Source organism: Lissotriton vulgaris, chromosome 10 (genome assembly GCF_964263255.1).
Source record: "Lissotriton vulgaris chromosome 10, aLisVul1.2, whole genome shotgun sequence".
In the NCBI taxonomy this organism is placed as follows: domain Eukaryota; kingdom Metazoa; phylum Chordata; class Amphibia; order Caudata; family Salamandridae; genus Lissotriton; species Lissotriton vulgaris.
The window spans coordinates 494,828,095-494,845,098 of NC_141698.1; the positions used below are offsets into that span (position 1 = coordinate 494,828,095).

At 46.5% G+C, this 17,004-nt stretch overlaps 1 protein-coding gene across 2 annotated transcripts in view; it reads right to left on the minus strand.

The window, feature by feature from the left end:
* BFAR (bifunctional apoptosis regulator) overlaps nt 1-17,004 on the minus strand; it is a 357,188-nt gene that overhangs the window by 283,146 nt on the left and 57,038 nt on the right. For both annotated transcript variants that reach the window (XM_086941352.1, XM_086941351.1), the window contains exon 2: nt 2,211-2,321. The gene's annotated coding sequence lies outside the window, so the exon portion shown is untranslated. The remainder of the gene's footprint in view (nt 1-2,210; nt 2,322-17,004) is intronic.

Here is a 17,004-nt window from a genome sequence, read left to right on the forward strand (position 1 = left end):
TTAGGAATGCTGGGTTATGGTCGCTTAGACAGCTTTTTTCAACCTCCATTTTTACTATCTGATTCGGACCATGAGCCGAGATTAATATGTGAGAGATTATGGAGAAATGGCCTTGCCCTTCAAAAGTTGGTAACTCCACTTGTCCCTTATGTAGCGTCTGATCCACACTACTTCCAAATTATATTTATACAAGGCCCAGTTCATTGATTCTCCGTACATATTATGTGGGAAATGGGTGCAGCTTTCTCCGAACTCATTCTCATATCCACAGTACTTCCCATCGAGAATATCACATTTACTACTATTGAAATCTCCAACCCAGAGCAAAAAAAAAAAATCACCCTTGGTCTGTTTTAAAAACAGGTCAAGCTCCTTCTCAAGGGATAAAATTACTTGATTTCTGTTACCGTCGAAGACATGATTATAACAATTAATCACAAAACACAGATGATCAATAGTATTTAACCACAGAAACTGAAAATAGGGTGAGTCAGTATAAACTTGCTTCAATGTCAGTGGGCATGTAACCGAAAGTAAAACACTGAATATCTTGACCATCAACACACCCAGAAGCAAAACATGTATACATTTCCACATTCAGAACACATTGTCTGTCACCATCAATGCAAGGCTTAAGGATTCATTTGCAAAAGTTTGAAAACTATCTTCGATTTGGGCTGCAGACTTGATGTTTCTATCTAGAGTTTGAAGCCCAAGTCACTTATTTGAAGAATAACAACAAGTGCTCTCAAGTCCTGTCCAAACATCAGCCACGCGTGCAAGACCAACCTCTAGAAAGGGAGTTTCCATATCCAGGCCACACAGTCTTGCCATCATTATTCAAGGTTTGAACTTAAGGAACTCTCTCTCTACATCGCTGTAGATTATGCATGCCGATGATACCCAGTTGGTATTATCTGTACATAGAGACGGTCCTACAATAGCAGCAAACTTCAAAGATGGCATGAGGGCCATTAGCAGTTGGATGTCTTCCAACTGTCTAAAACTGAATTCAACAAAGACTGAAGTAATGTTGTTTGGCAATATTCAGCCTTTGTGGTCCCCCCTATGGTGGCCGGAGGAAATGGGCACTCCACCTGAACCAGTCAGTAAAGTCAGAAACTTAGGAGTTGTTTTTGATGATAAACTCCTTTTTCACCATCATGTGAACTCGGTAGTTTCATCATCATTTAACACCCTACGGAAAATCAAGAAACTCCTTCCTTATCTTCCTATAACAGCAGGAAAAACACTAATTTCAACACTGGTGTTCTCACGCACTGACTATTGTAATGCCCTCCTCCTCAATGCACAAGAAAAGGTCATCTCCAAACTCCAAATGATACAGAATGCCTCAGCTAGAGTTTTACTGGGCATTTCAAAATTCAGTTCCGTTTCTGGACATCTGAAACAACTACATTGGCTTCCGATTAGAAGTCGTACAAAATTTAAGTCCCTTTGTATTGTCTATAAGGCAATTAACAGCGTTGGACCTAAATTTCTTAGGAACTCATTCAAACCTCTTACAACTCCCAAAACGCTTCGCTCTAATACTGCTCACCTGCTTCACATACCCAGAACGAGGAGAGTTAACTGGGGTTACAGATGCTTCACCATCGCGGCTGCAAAATTATGGAACTCTTCCCCTTACCATAAAAACCAGTCCTACTCCGATTATCTTTAGAAAGCAACTAAAGACATGGTTGTTCTCCCAATAACTTGATTATTTCAGAAAGTACATAAAGAAACGCTTCAGAGATCTCACATTAGTTTTATCAAACATAGCTCACAGCGCCGAGACACCCCTGGGTAATTGTAGCGCTTTAAAAATTGCATAAATAAAATAAATAAATCGACACCAACTGAAACTTAACATTAGCACTAGTCCATACAAATTGACTAGACTGCTTTTTTCCATGCTTATTTTCCAAGCAGCCCGTCCCCCAAGAGCTCCAAGTGGGCAGCAATGCAATACGCCATTCTCACAAAACAAGCCTAAATAAATTTACCACTACCAACATAGGGAAACTCCCACCAAGAACATGTAATATTGTGCATTGCTAAATCACCTTTAAGCTGTAGGCAAAGAAATCACATAAGTATCGCACTCTAAGGAGAAGCATCCAGGCATAGCATTTACAGTGCTGCAGAGACGGTAAGAACTCCCCTGCAACATGAAGTACCTTTTGGTAACGATACCAAAGTCCTACCTTTTCTGTTTTTCAATGTCATCCCATCTTATCTTCGTTGTTGATGGCTTGCCTTTTTATTTCTCTGAGGTGAACGAGGACATCTTCAGGGAAAAAGTCTTTGTGCAATAACTTTTGAAGAAAAAATATATATATAAATATATATCTCACCACATACACAGTTCAACTACATGTGCAAAATGTCATTTGTTGCATGAGTGTACCTACGGCTAAGCAATTAATAATCTTCACTTCAACTAAAAGGGCAGCCAAACTGACCTAAAAGGAAGGAATACTCAGCAACAATTTAATACGAAAAGTTAATCAATAGTACAGTAATTCAATGCTCCTGGGCCCTAAGTGCCTTTCATTCAGAATGAATGGAATTAGGTGATTGCTGTTTAAATTCATCATGGATAGTCTCCTTTCTAATTTGTGCAAACTGAATTGACCCTGTTGGTTCACGCCTACCACACAGCCCAAGCTTAGCCTACTTGGCATTATTGTTGCTTGCTTTTTATTCAATGGGTTGCCTTGTCGATTTTGTGTCTGTTCCTGCTCTGGAGCACAGTCTCTTTACTTGTGTTCTTCCTCAGCTCACTTTTAAGGAACTTCTTTTTTCTTTTTGCTTAAGCATGCTACAAGACTACATGTGTTTCCAGTAGACATACGTGCATGTTCCTCTCCCCACACAAGCTCCATGTTCCTCTCTCTCCTCCATCCACTTTTCCTCTCTCCCGCTGCTCTGGTTTCTTTTTCAGCAGTCCACATGTACCCCTTGTGTGCTTCTCTCCCCACTCCTGTTCTGTGTTGTTCTCTCTCGTCCATGTGCTTCTCTCCCACTCCTCTGTGCTTTTCTCTCTCTCGTCTGTGTTTCTCTTGCTTACCCAATGCTACAGTGCTGCTCTCTCTCACGCCCATGGTGTCCCTCTGCCAGTTATGCTTCTGCCTCAGTGTGGGATAAGGAATCTGGGTCTTCCACATATTCAAATGAACACATACATTTTTCATCAGCCATAAATATTTACACACCATGGCTGAGATGAAAAGCTCTTTCTGGCAAGAGCAGTGGGCACAAAACCAGCAACTGAATGTTTGAAATAGGCCGGACACAGGAAATGCCCATAGTATAAAAACCAATATAGAGCAGGAAACCAAATCGAAAATAAGATTTTAGCAGAAGGCACAGAATTTGGGATAACAAATGTGTCTGATCAGAAACATAAGCCTCCGGTATGGGAGGAGCTGCACATATATTAAATATATATGACAATAAATATTCTGATGAGATTCTTAGTACAGCAAGAAGTAGGGCAAACTAGTGTAAGCAGGAAAATGCCCTTTTTGAGGCCAACAAGAACAAGCATTTACAATGCAATGGTTTCGCCTTTGGAAAGGTTTGAGCTATTGGCATTGTAAATGACAAATTTTGTATTTATGTGTTGGTTTTGAAAACAGATAAATAAATGGCATTGTTATTTACATTGCCATTAGCTTAATCTCTCGCAAATGTGAGACCTATTGTACCCTACGGACGAGCTCAGCAGACAGCAATTACTACCACACACACACACACCCAGAGCCACACACACACACACACACACACACACACACATACACCCAGAGCCAGCCACACACACCCAGAGCCACAAACACACACACACACACCCAGAGCCACACACACACACACACACCCAGAGCCACACACACACACAGAGCCACACACACCCACCCAGAGCCACACACACCCACTTTGCTCTACTGAAATGTTGGCATGTATGGTAGTGAGCTGTGTGTGGTGAGCTGTGTGTGGCGAGCGCCAGGCGAAACCTAAAAACCACAATCCTTCAGTGCAGGAAGTGATGACAGTGAAGGCCCAGCCAATGGAAGCCCCGAGAAAGAACAGCGATCATACAGAGTGTAATTCAGGGTAGTAGTGAACCTGCTACGTTAAACGATGTTTTAGTGAGAGGCAGGCTATTCAAAAAGCACCTTAAGGACGACGAACACCCACACATTGGAAACGCAGAAAGGTGAGGCAGCTAAATAGTGCCAACCTAACACTGCTAATACATCAAGACACAAACATTGCATTCTAGACGGAAGCTTTTAATAGCGATAAAAATTAGAAATGTATTACATTTTCAGAAAACAATACCCCAGGTAGATAATTCAAGCGCTTCAACTTGATCTCACGTTGTGACAACCCGGCAGTATGGACCCAATACCGGTACACATCAAGTGTGGCAACCACCGATTATGTGCCAGCCTTATTTACTGTAGGGGAAAGACACTTAAAGACAAGGGGAAAGACGGATGGGCAAAAACTTACCAACTTACCAACTAAGCATCAGTGCAGAGAATGGAACCACGAGTGGCATCAAGCAATAGCTCTACAAAATAAAGTGATTATCTTCATATGCTCGTAACCCTTACGTTAAAACAGTGATGTCAATTAATAAAATGAAGCTCTAAAAAAGCAACCTAAACAACTTGTACCTTCACGGTTGCATGTACAGCCATCAACGTACCACCTCAAATAACAATAGAATAAAGATCCCAGCCCAGGAGAAGATAATACACACATCAGATTCACTCTTGAATACAAAACACTGTAGTGCTTCTCCAAGCAGAACTGTCACTAACGAAAGCGACAGACAGAAGATGCAATCACTGGGGAAAAGGTGAAGAGATGTCAAAAGGAGGGTGGCGTCGAGTATGGATGGACCTATATGCACCTGCAGGCATTCAGCCCGACAACAGGAGTGGGCAGCGGTGCTGAGAAGCCATTCATACGAAATGTCGCTGACCACAGTTTTGAAAGCGTAGCTACAAGTTTCTCGCCCGTACAGTGAAAATAGCATGAAATTAACTAATTAGGGTTAACTACATAAAGCAACATTCTGCTCTTAGTTTGATGGTATCGGTGGCAGTAGCAGGGTACAGAATGAGATGTAGGGTGATTTAGTAAGTTTATCGAACTGCTTCATGTCCCCAAGGGCCCGATGCTCAAGTCCTGGGCTTATTTTTTTCTTCTTCAAAACATTAATTTCAGGTATGTTAGTTCAACCGAAGCAACTAAATCTGGACTACAACTATAATAGGCTGTAGATTCATAACCTGGGATTGGATCAGTTCACTCTTGTTAACATGGATTTATTTGGTAACTTGATAATCGGAAGACAGAAAGGTTGTCGTGGTTTGGCAAGCACGGTGCTCGTCTTAGCTGGTCACTGCAGGAGGTGTACTACGCATCATCTTAGAAGGTAAACATGAGGCAATTAAGCAGAGTGACTACTAGACTAACATTCTAGATGGAGGCATGGGAAAGCAGGTCCATGGCTGGGGATGTGTGCAGATGACCACGTTAATAGTTTGGGAGTGACTTGGGAATCATCTCGAGAAAAACCAAATTCACTCAGTTGTGAGGTTTTACAACTCGACTAACAGCAACCAGTAACGTGAATTTTTAGCTAGAAAAAAATATACATGCTCTGCTTGTTAAAACAGTTGTTAGTAGGGTTTAACCCATACAGTGTCTAATGCTATGTATTTGGTATTAAATTATGTGTTCAGGCCCGTTAAGATTTGTGATTTAATGCTAATATTGTATATGCTTATTTTTGTGTGAAAATCAATGTTATATTTGCGAGTAGGTTTTTATCTAACATACAATAAAGCTGGGAAGAACTGAACTAAGGTAATAACTCTGCCTAGATGCAAGATAGGGCACTGTGGGAATAATGCGGCAGTCAATCTTGGCGATTACCAGGGAGTTTCATCAGCAGGAATTTACACACTGCCAAGACAGGTGTTTCCCTTAAGTTTCAAAATATCACCGTGCCTTCTCTTCTCTGGCAAAAAAAACTTTCCCTAAATTAACAGGAGCAGGTCATTACAGGCTCCAGATCACCTTCCCAAAAGACCTTTTGTATTGACCCTGCTAGAGACACTGAAGTGACCTCCGACAACGTTCACAGCCGCACTCTTACTGCAATGATGTGGTTCTCAAAATCAAAGTCTGCCGCAACGCCGTCTGCATACAATGAGCCGCCATGTGTGGCCTGTCACACAGCGCACACACGCCGGTCAAGCAGCACCTCCTCCGACGCAAAGCAATGACGCACTCCCGAAATCAGCCAATCACTACACTTACAACTGCCACGACAAAGCAACGCCGAAGCCATTCACTCTCTGGAAACAAATAATAAAGCGGCCATTGCTAAAGCCGCCACTCTACTGAGCAAAAACTTAGGCGAGCTGCTGCTTTCGACAAACGGTAAAGTTATAAGGCTACTTGCAAATCTTATCCACAGTTGCACATACCGCATATCTTAACAAATTGTGTGAATGTGGCCACAATTTTACAGCTTCAATTAATCCCAAACTGTTCCAGTCTCCTGCAGTGATTCATAAGATTATAATATTTATTTACAGTTTGTGATTAAAGCTGATATTATAACTGAATAACTTCAGATGTGTAGACTACCAACAGTTTTCTCCAATACGAAGGAGGGAGCGGAAGTAGGGAAAAAGTCATTTTAGAGTTTGCGCAGCCAATGATCGCCGTTGCCACCGAGCACCTACGGGCACACGGACAGCGGGAGGGGGGCGGGAACGGACAGCAGGGGGGGGGGCGGGAATGGGCACACGGACAGCAGGAGGGGGGGCAGGAACGGGCACACGGACAGCGGGAGGGGGGGCAGGAACGGGCACACGGACAGCGGGGGGGGCAGGAACGGGCACACGGACAGCGGGAGGGAGGGGGCAGGAACGGGCACACGGACAGCGGGAGGGAGGGGGCAGGAACGGGCACGCGGACAGCGGGAGGTGGGGCAGGAACAGACAGCAGGACATCGCGCAACCCACCCCTGCAAACGACACTTCCAAAATGGCGAAAACAAAACGCCCACGAATCTGCTCCGGCAATGACGGACAGATCTCTCTTCAAATGGCTAGCCTCCATTTATGGAGCTAGCCAATGGAAGAGAAGCCGGGACAAAGTGCCCATACTGTGAAACACCTAAAAAAGGAGAACACATACAGATTTCTTACGACTTATCACAGTAATTAAGAGAAAATAAGATTGATCTTGAACAAGCATTGCCATTTGATCAAGAACAACCCCATAATTAGATAGGATATGGCCAGAATAACCTAGAACACGTTTAGATGGGTTCATTTGATGAAGGACCAACAAGTGAAAAGTTAAGACAGAAACGAAAAGGTGATGTGTGTTGAAACCAACGTTGTGTAGCTATTCACACCAATGTAAGATGAAAAGGAAGGCCAGCAGCCAAACTGCCTGCCGGACTCAGGTGCGCACAACTATATGCGATATACAACCTCTCGTATTTTTAACATAGACACTTAACCCCTTGTGTGCTGTTGACGAGCTCAGCTCGTCATGAGGCACGGTTGAACGGTTGAGCTGCACTCATGACGAGCCGAGCTCGTCCCAGCCGTTGGAACGTTCGCACGCAGGGATAATTTCCCAGCTGTGCTGAACGTTCTAAAAATGGGTGTGCTGTTGACGAGCTCAGCTCGTTACGAGGGCAGCTCCGCTGTGCCTCATGACGAGCCGAGCTAGTCAACAGCACAGCGGCGCCGCGCGCGGCCGCGCTCCCCCCCGCCCCTCGGGGGGAAAACACCCCGCAGCCAAGGGGTTAAAAAATATTCGTGCAAACAATACCTTTATCTTGTTGTATTCAATTTGTGAACCATGCAAGATCAATCATGGAAATACATATAGCAAAATCAATGCAAAATACATGAAATTGACAATTCTTTAGTAATCTCATATCTTCAAAATATTTTACACATCATTGATGACTAAAGCCCAGTGCATTTCGGGACTTAAATGTTCCTTCTTCAGGGGCATCATCAATATGTATCTGATTCTAAGATTCCACAAATAGAATCTGAACTGACCCAATCGAGCTTTCGGGCAAAACGGTAAGAGACAAGAGACTAGCTCCGACTGTTCCAACAGTGTTTTTATCCTATGCGTTCTTCCTTTTCACAAACCATCGCCCCAATATACTCCTCTCTGCCCACTTCCCCAAGATGACACCACGGGAAGGCACTAGGCGCTAGGTATCCTGTGTAGGAAAGTGCCCCTTTTTGTCATTGTCACCCGCACGTTTTACTCACCAATACTGATGTTTTCCACTGAAAGCCTGTTAACTAGGTCCCAGTGCCAATGCTCATTCCCTAAAAAAAGGTAAAATATCTTGAAAAGTACTTACCTGATCACAAAGATCTTGGTAACTAAAATAATATAAAAATCTGTGTTATTTTTATAAAATGTGCAAGATTTCTTTATTGACTGTGTGTGTACGACAGATGCTCAAGACTCCCCTTCGATTAGCCTAAGCTGCTCGAGCACACTACCACAAAATAGAGAACTTGAGATTTTTAAATAAAGCCCTGTAAACCAATAAAGGTTGCCTGGACTCTCCACACAGTGTACTTTGTTTAAGTGCACTGTACAGATAGCCAGATTCCTACACCCTGTTGCCCGGCACTTTTGGAAATTGCACTAAGGAGATGAAAAATTTATAAAAATAGTGCACTTGATAATGTGCCGAAAAGGTTCAGGAGGATGAGGCTGGGCAAAAGATTTACGAAGGCTAAAATCTCAATATATTCTTTTAACAGATTTGAAGGGACCTCACGGACTAGATGAAGAAATGTATGCTTATTTGAGAATAATACATTTGTAGGTCGAGCCTAGCGCAGCGCGCATGCGCTGCACCATGGGGATGCCTCTCGGAATCATTCTAGACTTTTCCCAAACTCGGTGTAGTTTTCAACACCTTCTATTGGCCTTTGCATGTGGTTTTCAAAAATGAAAGCACACAATTGGCCAAAGGCAGGTGCATGTCCCACCTCTTTGTTTACTGGTCACTCCCACTTAATTTTGCTGTCAGGAGCAAGCAGGGGCACGCAAGGGGGCAGTGCATTCCTTGCATCCCATGGCGTTTTGCCTGCGGGAGCGAGCAATCCCTCTTTGTTTTTGTTGGTCTGCATTGAAGGGAGGCGATTGTGTTTCGTTTACTTAACTTGGTGATGGTTTGATTTTCTAGTGCACGTCATGAACTCTGCTGAGGGGGCGCGGGAAAGCAGCCTGGTTTCTAGGACTTCTGTGAAGTGGAGAGTAGCGCCGCCCGTGCATGCACGCTCTGGTCTGTGCATTCACGCTCCGCTTATGGTTCAGGTGATTTGCAGGGAGATGCCAAATCTGTTGTGATGCATAAGATTGGTACTATCTGGTTCGGAGTACATTATTTACGTCATGTGCAGGTTGATTTGTGTATTGAGCGAGTGTTTACATGACAGCTTCTGTATCGGGAGTGGGGGCACGCGCTTGTGCGAGATATAGAGTCTGTGCAGGGTGCGCGGTCAATCCCTCCTCCCTCCCCTGCACCCAGGCATGGGCTATGACAACATCAAGCTCCGCCCCTCCTTTCATCCCCCTCAAGCGCATGCGTCCTGGTGGCGGAGTGGAAAAGGCTAAGGCTTCCGGTCGGGTGTCATGGCGGCTCCGCTGTGATGGCAGAAGAGGGGGAGCAAGCAACAGGGAGGAGGAGGAGGCGGAGGAGGCTTATAGAGCTGCGGCCATCAAGTTATTGACCCCCTCTTGTGTATGCTACTCAGTCCCAGCAAGCACCTAGCCCCCTTCCGACCAGTGTTTTACCTCTCCTGTCAACAAGCCTAAACACTGCAGCTTGCGTCCTGTTCTCCTGTTGTAGCCTCCTTTGAACTCTTCACCGCTTCTTGCGCTTGTTCACATGTTCCCACGTACCACTTTAGACTTTGTCCTCTATCCCCCAGACTGGCCTTACTAAACGTACTTACTTGTGGTACATCATTGGACCTTGGGCTGTGCTGCCTTAATATTCATCGCTTTATTATTTTATTTATTCATTATTTATGCTGCAATGTGGCAATCAATATTTGGAATGACCGGAAGGTAATGTAATTGACAGATGGATATTATAAGATGGCTTCCGTTTTGTAATCGAGGGTAGTATGTTTTCTATGTTCACTATGTCTCACAATGTGTGCATATAATGCAAACAAAAAATGGGACAGCCATCATTGTGATCATTGCTGTGTAGCCAAAACATGTTGAAGATTGAAAGCACATCAGCACTGATTTAATAAAAGCATTAATATAAGCAAGCTTCAGAGTGCTGTGCTCGCACTGAAGAGGATGGAGGAGAGGATATTAAAGTGTTGTAGTGGCATCCTTATTTACTGTGCACTGTTGGCGTTCTGATGCCTGCTGATGAGTTATCACACATGAACATTCTTGCCTCTTTCAATGTTAGGCCTCTTTCAATGTTATGCCTCACATGAGCCTGCCAGCTACTGGAAAGAAGTTAATCCAGTAGCACTGAAAGAAAACCATTGTGCTGCAGACATTATGAACAACATCAAGTATGATAGATCTACAAGGTAAGCAAAGTTGATGGGCGGGGGGAGTGGCTTGGAGCCGATGGAGTGAGCAGGAAGCTTGCGAGCTCTAGTATCATCCTGACGCCCTCAGCGGGATTGAACCTCTTCAGAGTGCACCCCCACAGCTGATTAAGGGGAGCGGTGTGCACCAGGGACGGAAGATTCCCCGATAAGCAGTGGAAATCGACCGCAGTGACAAATTTAGGAAGAACAGGCTAGCAGCATTGATGGAGCTGCGGTGGTCCATATTTGCGGGCGCCTCCCTTTCCCACCCCTCCGTGGGATCTGGACTAAACAAAACCTCCCCCCCCCCCTCCGAGGCTGCGCAGACAGAGAGGTAAGAGCCGGGCCTGGCCGTGAGGCGAGCCAAGGTGGTGGGTGTGAGTGACAGAGGGGAGAGTCTCGGAAAGCACAGTGAGGCACTACGCTTGGCCTGCATTGCCTGATGCCCACAGAGCCCCGACGACCCCACGTCAGAGGCCCTTAACAAAGGGCCCAAGTAGGGCGCAGAGCTAGCAGGCGGGGACCCGGGGGCCCACAACTGTCCAAGTGGCAGGCATGCTCGGCCTGAACATGATGCGGCCATGAAGCCCCTGCAAGGCCAGGCAGAGGGACTAAAGAACATATTGAAGACACATGACATACCTGAGGAGATGAGCGAACGGCGGGGGAGGCAAAGACAAAGGTGGGTGTAGCAGACCAGAGAGCGAGGGAGAGAGGGTGCTGGATTGCAGAGCGCATACCAGGAGAGCGGGCCCAGCGAGTGGCGGCAATCACCTGCGGCACCCTGGGAGCACATGCAGCCCCAGTAACACTACAGATAGAGCAGACATCATGGGGAAGATCCCCAAGAAGAAGGATTGGGAGGAGGCCCCAAAAGACAACGTAAATGAAGGAGAAGGCCCATTCGCAGGCGAACAGCCCCAGAGATCCTACATTGCAGGACATTCTGCAGGCCATCACCTCATCCAGCGAGCGCCTGGAAACCAAAATCATCTTGCTGGGCTTGGACTTGGGCCTACTTAGGGATGATAATAAAAAGTTAGCGTATCGCGTCAAGACAACAGAAGGCCAGCTTTCTGAAATGCTGCCGGACATGGTAAACATGAAATAGCGCTAACAGCACTGGAGACGAAAGTACAGACACTGGAGTCCCGGGCAGAGGATGCTAAAAACAGATCGTGTAGGATCAACATCAGAATCATAAGCCTACCAGAGAACATAGAAGGCCACAACATGCTAATCTATCTGGAAAAATGATACAGGAGGAAGTAGCCCCGGATGGTCTGTCAAACTTCTTCGCCCTAGACAGGGCACACCGAGTCCCGGCGAACCCACCTGTGCCTGGAGCACCGCCACAAGTGGCGATAGGGAAGCTCCTCCACTTTAGGGATAGGGACGACAGCCTTACCCAGGCACGCCTCAAAGTGAAAATAGAGGTGGACAATTCCGAGATGAGAATCTTCCCAAATTTCTCTAGAGAAGTCCAACGGCAAAGAGGATCCTACCGAGAAGTAAAGCAGAGACTGCTGCAACTAAATTACAAATATGAGACACAGGAAGAGGTGCAGATTGAACACTAGAACACAATTTAGGTGGTGGCGTTGATTAGCGGCAAAGAAAGGAATCATGTACTCCCTGAGGGCAGTGAGAAAGCAGTGGACACCAGCTCCGAGCATGGATCTAGGGAATCTGAGACTTCAAGTGTGGGGCTCCCAGACGTAACCCCGCAGACGGCAGACGATACCATTTAGATGAGGGGAGCAGAGATCTCCCATGAACAGGTCTAGAGCAGAACTAGACACACATGACCCTGCAATGAGGTACAGCAGGGATTGTTGGGGGGGGGGGGGGAGGGGCTGTGGGAGTTCAGATGGGACAATTAAGTTAAGGGTGGCTGCAGAGACAGGGAGGACGGCAGACTAGCAGACTCCCCCCCCCCCCTTGCAATTGATTGATCGACCTGCAAGCAGTCACTTGTGGACCTTTGACCTTAGTTTGGATGGGGGTGTTATCTTACCTATCCTGGGGAGTGGGAGTTGTGGGACAATGTTTAATGTTCACAAGGGGGGGCACCTTGGTTGCAGCATATCGGAAATAGGTAGGAGGGGGAGAGCAATCCGGGGACGGTACTTAAGGAGGGAGATGGGCCGGTAACAGTGACACCTCCTAAGGGTTGATAAGCAAAAGTATAAATGCATGACTTGGAACATCAGGGGTATGCACACAATGACGAAACGCCACAAAGTTCTCTCATACTTACGAAGGAGGGGAGCCCAAATAGCCTTACTGCAGGAGACACACCTCACACAGAAAGAGGGACAAGCTTTGAACAGACAATGGAGGGGCCAACTTTCTTACTACCTATTCAGAATATGCATGGGGGCCCTAATATGAATCTAAGTGGGGTCCCATTTCAATTGACGAACTCACTGGTGGACCCAAAGGGTAGGTATGTAGCTATAAAGGGGTGACTAGAAGGCTGAGACATCAGTATGATTAGCATCTGTGCCCCAACGCAGAACAACCAGCCTTCTTTGTGAGATTGAGTCACTGCCTGATGCAGTACTTGATGGGCACCACCCTAGTAATAGGCGACTTTAATAGTGTAGAGGACACACTTCAAGATAGTTCACACCCGCCATTGCGCAACTCACAAGCAGCGTGCGTCTTGCAAGCATTTACGGCATGGAGACAGGGATGGGGGCTGGTAGATACAAAGCAGACAGAGGTTTAGATTACAAGAAATATCTAAAACGTACTCACGCTGAACAAGACAAGTCAGGGACGCTTCTAGCGTGGCAAGCAAACCCAGTGAGCAGGGGCCCACCATTGGTGGAAATAGAGGATGAGATGGGGATCAGGCACTTCACACAGTCGAAGATCAACAAAGTCTTTGCCAGCTACTATGCGCAACTGTATTGAAGGTCGAGGAAGGGCGATCATGCAGATGGCACGCAATACCTCAGGGGCCTGCTGATGGCACCATTAGGCCCTGAGGAGGTGGAAGAGCCTGGAGCAGACATAATGTAGTAGGAGGTACGAGCTGCCATCAAGGGACAAAACCCAGAGCAATGACGGCCTACTGGTCGAGTTCTATGCAACATACATAGAGGAGCGGACTCCCAGACTGGTCACCATGTATCAGGAGGCCTTGGGAGCGGGAATAATGCTGGAGAGTACGAGAGAGACCCTTATTGTCCCAGTGCCTAAGCCTGAAAAGGAACCACATGACTACACAGCCTATAGGCCCCTATCCATGCTAAATATGGTTTACAAAATCCTGCGCCTTCTTCCACATGCCTGACCTGGTTCATGCGGACCAAGCGGGGTTTATACCCCCGGCGGAACACGGCTATAAATGTCAGGCGACTCCTAGCAGTCATGAGCTCCTCTGGGAATGATAAGCATGAGGCGGGGTGTTCGCGGTGGACACTTAGAAGGCCTTCGACAGCCTTGAGCGGCCTTACCTCTACGAGGTCTTGTCCAAGATGGGACTTGGAGGAGAATTCCTAGTGTGGGTATGGTTACTATATACGACCCCCAATGCACGAGTGCGCACTGGACGAACCATTTCTCCCAGGCAGAGGGTTAAGAGGGGTACGAGACAGGGGTCCCCCCTCTCCCCGCTCCTGTTTGCATTGGACATGCAGCCGCTGGCGTGCAAGGCGTGAAGTAGACAGGATTGTAATGGTTTAAGAGCGGGGGAGGTGCTGCACTTTACAGTGTTAAACCCCAGTGACCTCCTACTGTTTCTTGGTGACAAGGAGGGCGAGCTGAAAGGGGCGCAGAGTATGCTAGCCCGGTTCGGTGCCATCTCTGGCCCAAATGTTAATTGGAGGAAGCCAAGCCTTTATTGCATAATATTAAACGCCTTCCGCCGCCTAATCATGCCCATATAAAATCGGAGCCCAGCTGCCTGCAACATTTGGGACGCGAGTCCGGTGCTCAATACACCATTGGATTCAAGCTAGCCTGGCTGATGGAGGGTGATGCCCTGAAACCGGTCCAAGGATGCTGGTTTCCGGTCCAGGGAGGACCTGGCTTGGCAGTTCGGGCTGAACTATTTTCACAAAGAACAGGGTCAAAATCTGATTTGCATATGCTGGGTCCAAACTGGGGCGGTGTGGTGAGCAAAAGATTGATGGATTAAACTTTAGATCCCTGTGACTGGGGGTGAATATTTGCATTGTCCAGCATTCCGTCCATCAGTTGTTTCTTTTGCATATGCAAAATTTGGAAGTCAAAATATATCATGAACTGGCGGAGCTACTAGAGGGAATTGTGGGTACAGCAATCAGATCAGTGAAGTCTGCACTGGAATTCTGGAGCTGTCCGTGGCGGAGCGGTTTTAGTCCTGAAGATGGTGGCGCTTCAGCGTCTCCTGTACTACTTAGACCTTAACTCACTGATCGAATTGTTTATTTGAGGAACAGGGCGTAGAAGAGCAGCGCTTACCACATTGCAGCACCCAATGGCGGAAGGGGGCTAGCGGGCCCAGATTTTGAGGGGTATTATATTGCCACCCAGTTGTACAGGATGATTCAATGGCTGGCGGCAAGTCATGACTCAGAACGGGAACAGTATCCAGCTGCGCCAGATACCACAACCCAGGCAGAGATTTTCCTACGGGCCAGACAGAATGCGACCGATGACACTATGGAAACCAGAGTGGTATGCGATGTTGGGAAAGATACCCGAGACAGGTGGGGGTCAGGATTCCCTACTCTCCAGTCGTACCAATCACCATGCTGCGATGGTTACCACAGGGGGAACACTGGGCAGGGTTGGAAGACTGGGAAGCGATAGGGCTGACAAAGATGGCAGACCTATATCAGGATGCCACGCTACTCCAGTTTGAAGATCTCCAGGCGGCATATGATTTGCCGGGAGGCCACTTCAATAGGTATGGGGCCTTCACCAGAAGGATTAGGCAACATTGGGGTGGAGGAGGTACGGAACCGCGGGCACTGGCAGGATGCAGCACTCTCAGCGGGAAGAATCAAGACAGTTTCTTGCCTTTATAAGGCAATGAGACAAGATATGCGGAAGTCACTAGAGCGCTTGCAATTACAGTGGGAGGAGAATTTGGGTAAACAGATCCTAGATGTGGAATTGGACAAGATTTTAGAGCGGACCCCGAAAGTATCTAGGAATGCGCGGTTCAAAAGGATTAATTTCTACATATTGCGCAGAGCGTACCTGACCCCATCCCAAATTAGACGATACTTTGGAATAGATGCAGCAGCATGCCCGAGGTACGGAGAGAGAGGGGCACATATTATTGACATGTTTTGGAGCTGCCCAAAGCTACAAACCTTCTGGGAGGAGATCAGACAAGTGATAGGAGATCTCATAGACAAGGAACTCCCGCACGCCCTAGAGCATTTCCTGCTAGGGTGGTTCCCACACACGGCCAAAAACAAAAAGACTGGGAGGTTTCAGGATCTGGCCTATATCCTGACCAAAAGAGAGATAGCCAGAAACTAGAAGGCACTGTGAGGGCCAAGGATTGCTTCCTAGAAGAGGAAGCTAGAGAAATGGGTGGGGAGGAAGGTAGAGTGCTCCTCTGGGAGGCTGGTTGAGGGATAGGTAAAATAGATAGGGCAAGAGCCTGGGAAAATCTAGCAAGTGAATTAGCAGCGGATAGACAGGACAATAGTGGGGCAGGCTCCCCACCACCAGGAACCCCAGAAGAAGAGCAGGACGGACATAGACATCAGGAACAAGGTCGACAGACGTAGTATTAAGTTAGGAAAGATGCTCGACACATAGGAACCCACCAGTATTTGGAGATCAGACTGTATCCACATAAGCGCAACTCAACGGGGGAAGGGGAGATAGTTCTGTTAGGGTTAAGTTTTAAACAAACGCACCAGGAATGCCAACAGTATGTATGTACTAGTTTGAAGGTGCACAATGTTCATGATTGTAGCTGATGCATTTGAAAACCAATAAAATCCGGTTGTAAAAAAAAAAAAAAAAAGTTAAGCAAAGTTGCTATCAGAGATGGAGCTACTTGATATTTTACTCAAAGATAACATCAAGATTCACTAACAAGCCGATGATCCTCTCCTTCAGATATTCAACAACACAAACACTGCATGCACATCATCCAGACATGGATGTCCCATACCTGAGGCTCAATCTAACAAAGTTAGAATTCCTGTTATTTGACAAGAACAACAAAGAAACAGTACAAACCTAGCTCAAAACCATGAACCTCAACAGCTTCGAACCCCAGCTTTCACCTAATGCTGAATCACTTTGATTCACTCACAAACCAATCTCACCCTCAAGGACCACACTGCTGAAAAAAACAAACACAATCTGATATCACCTCTCTCATCTA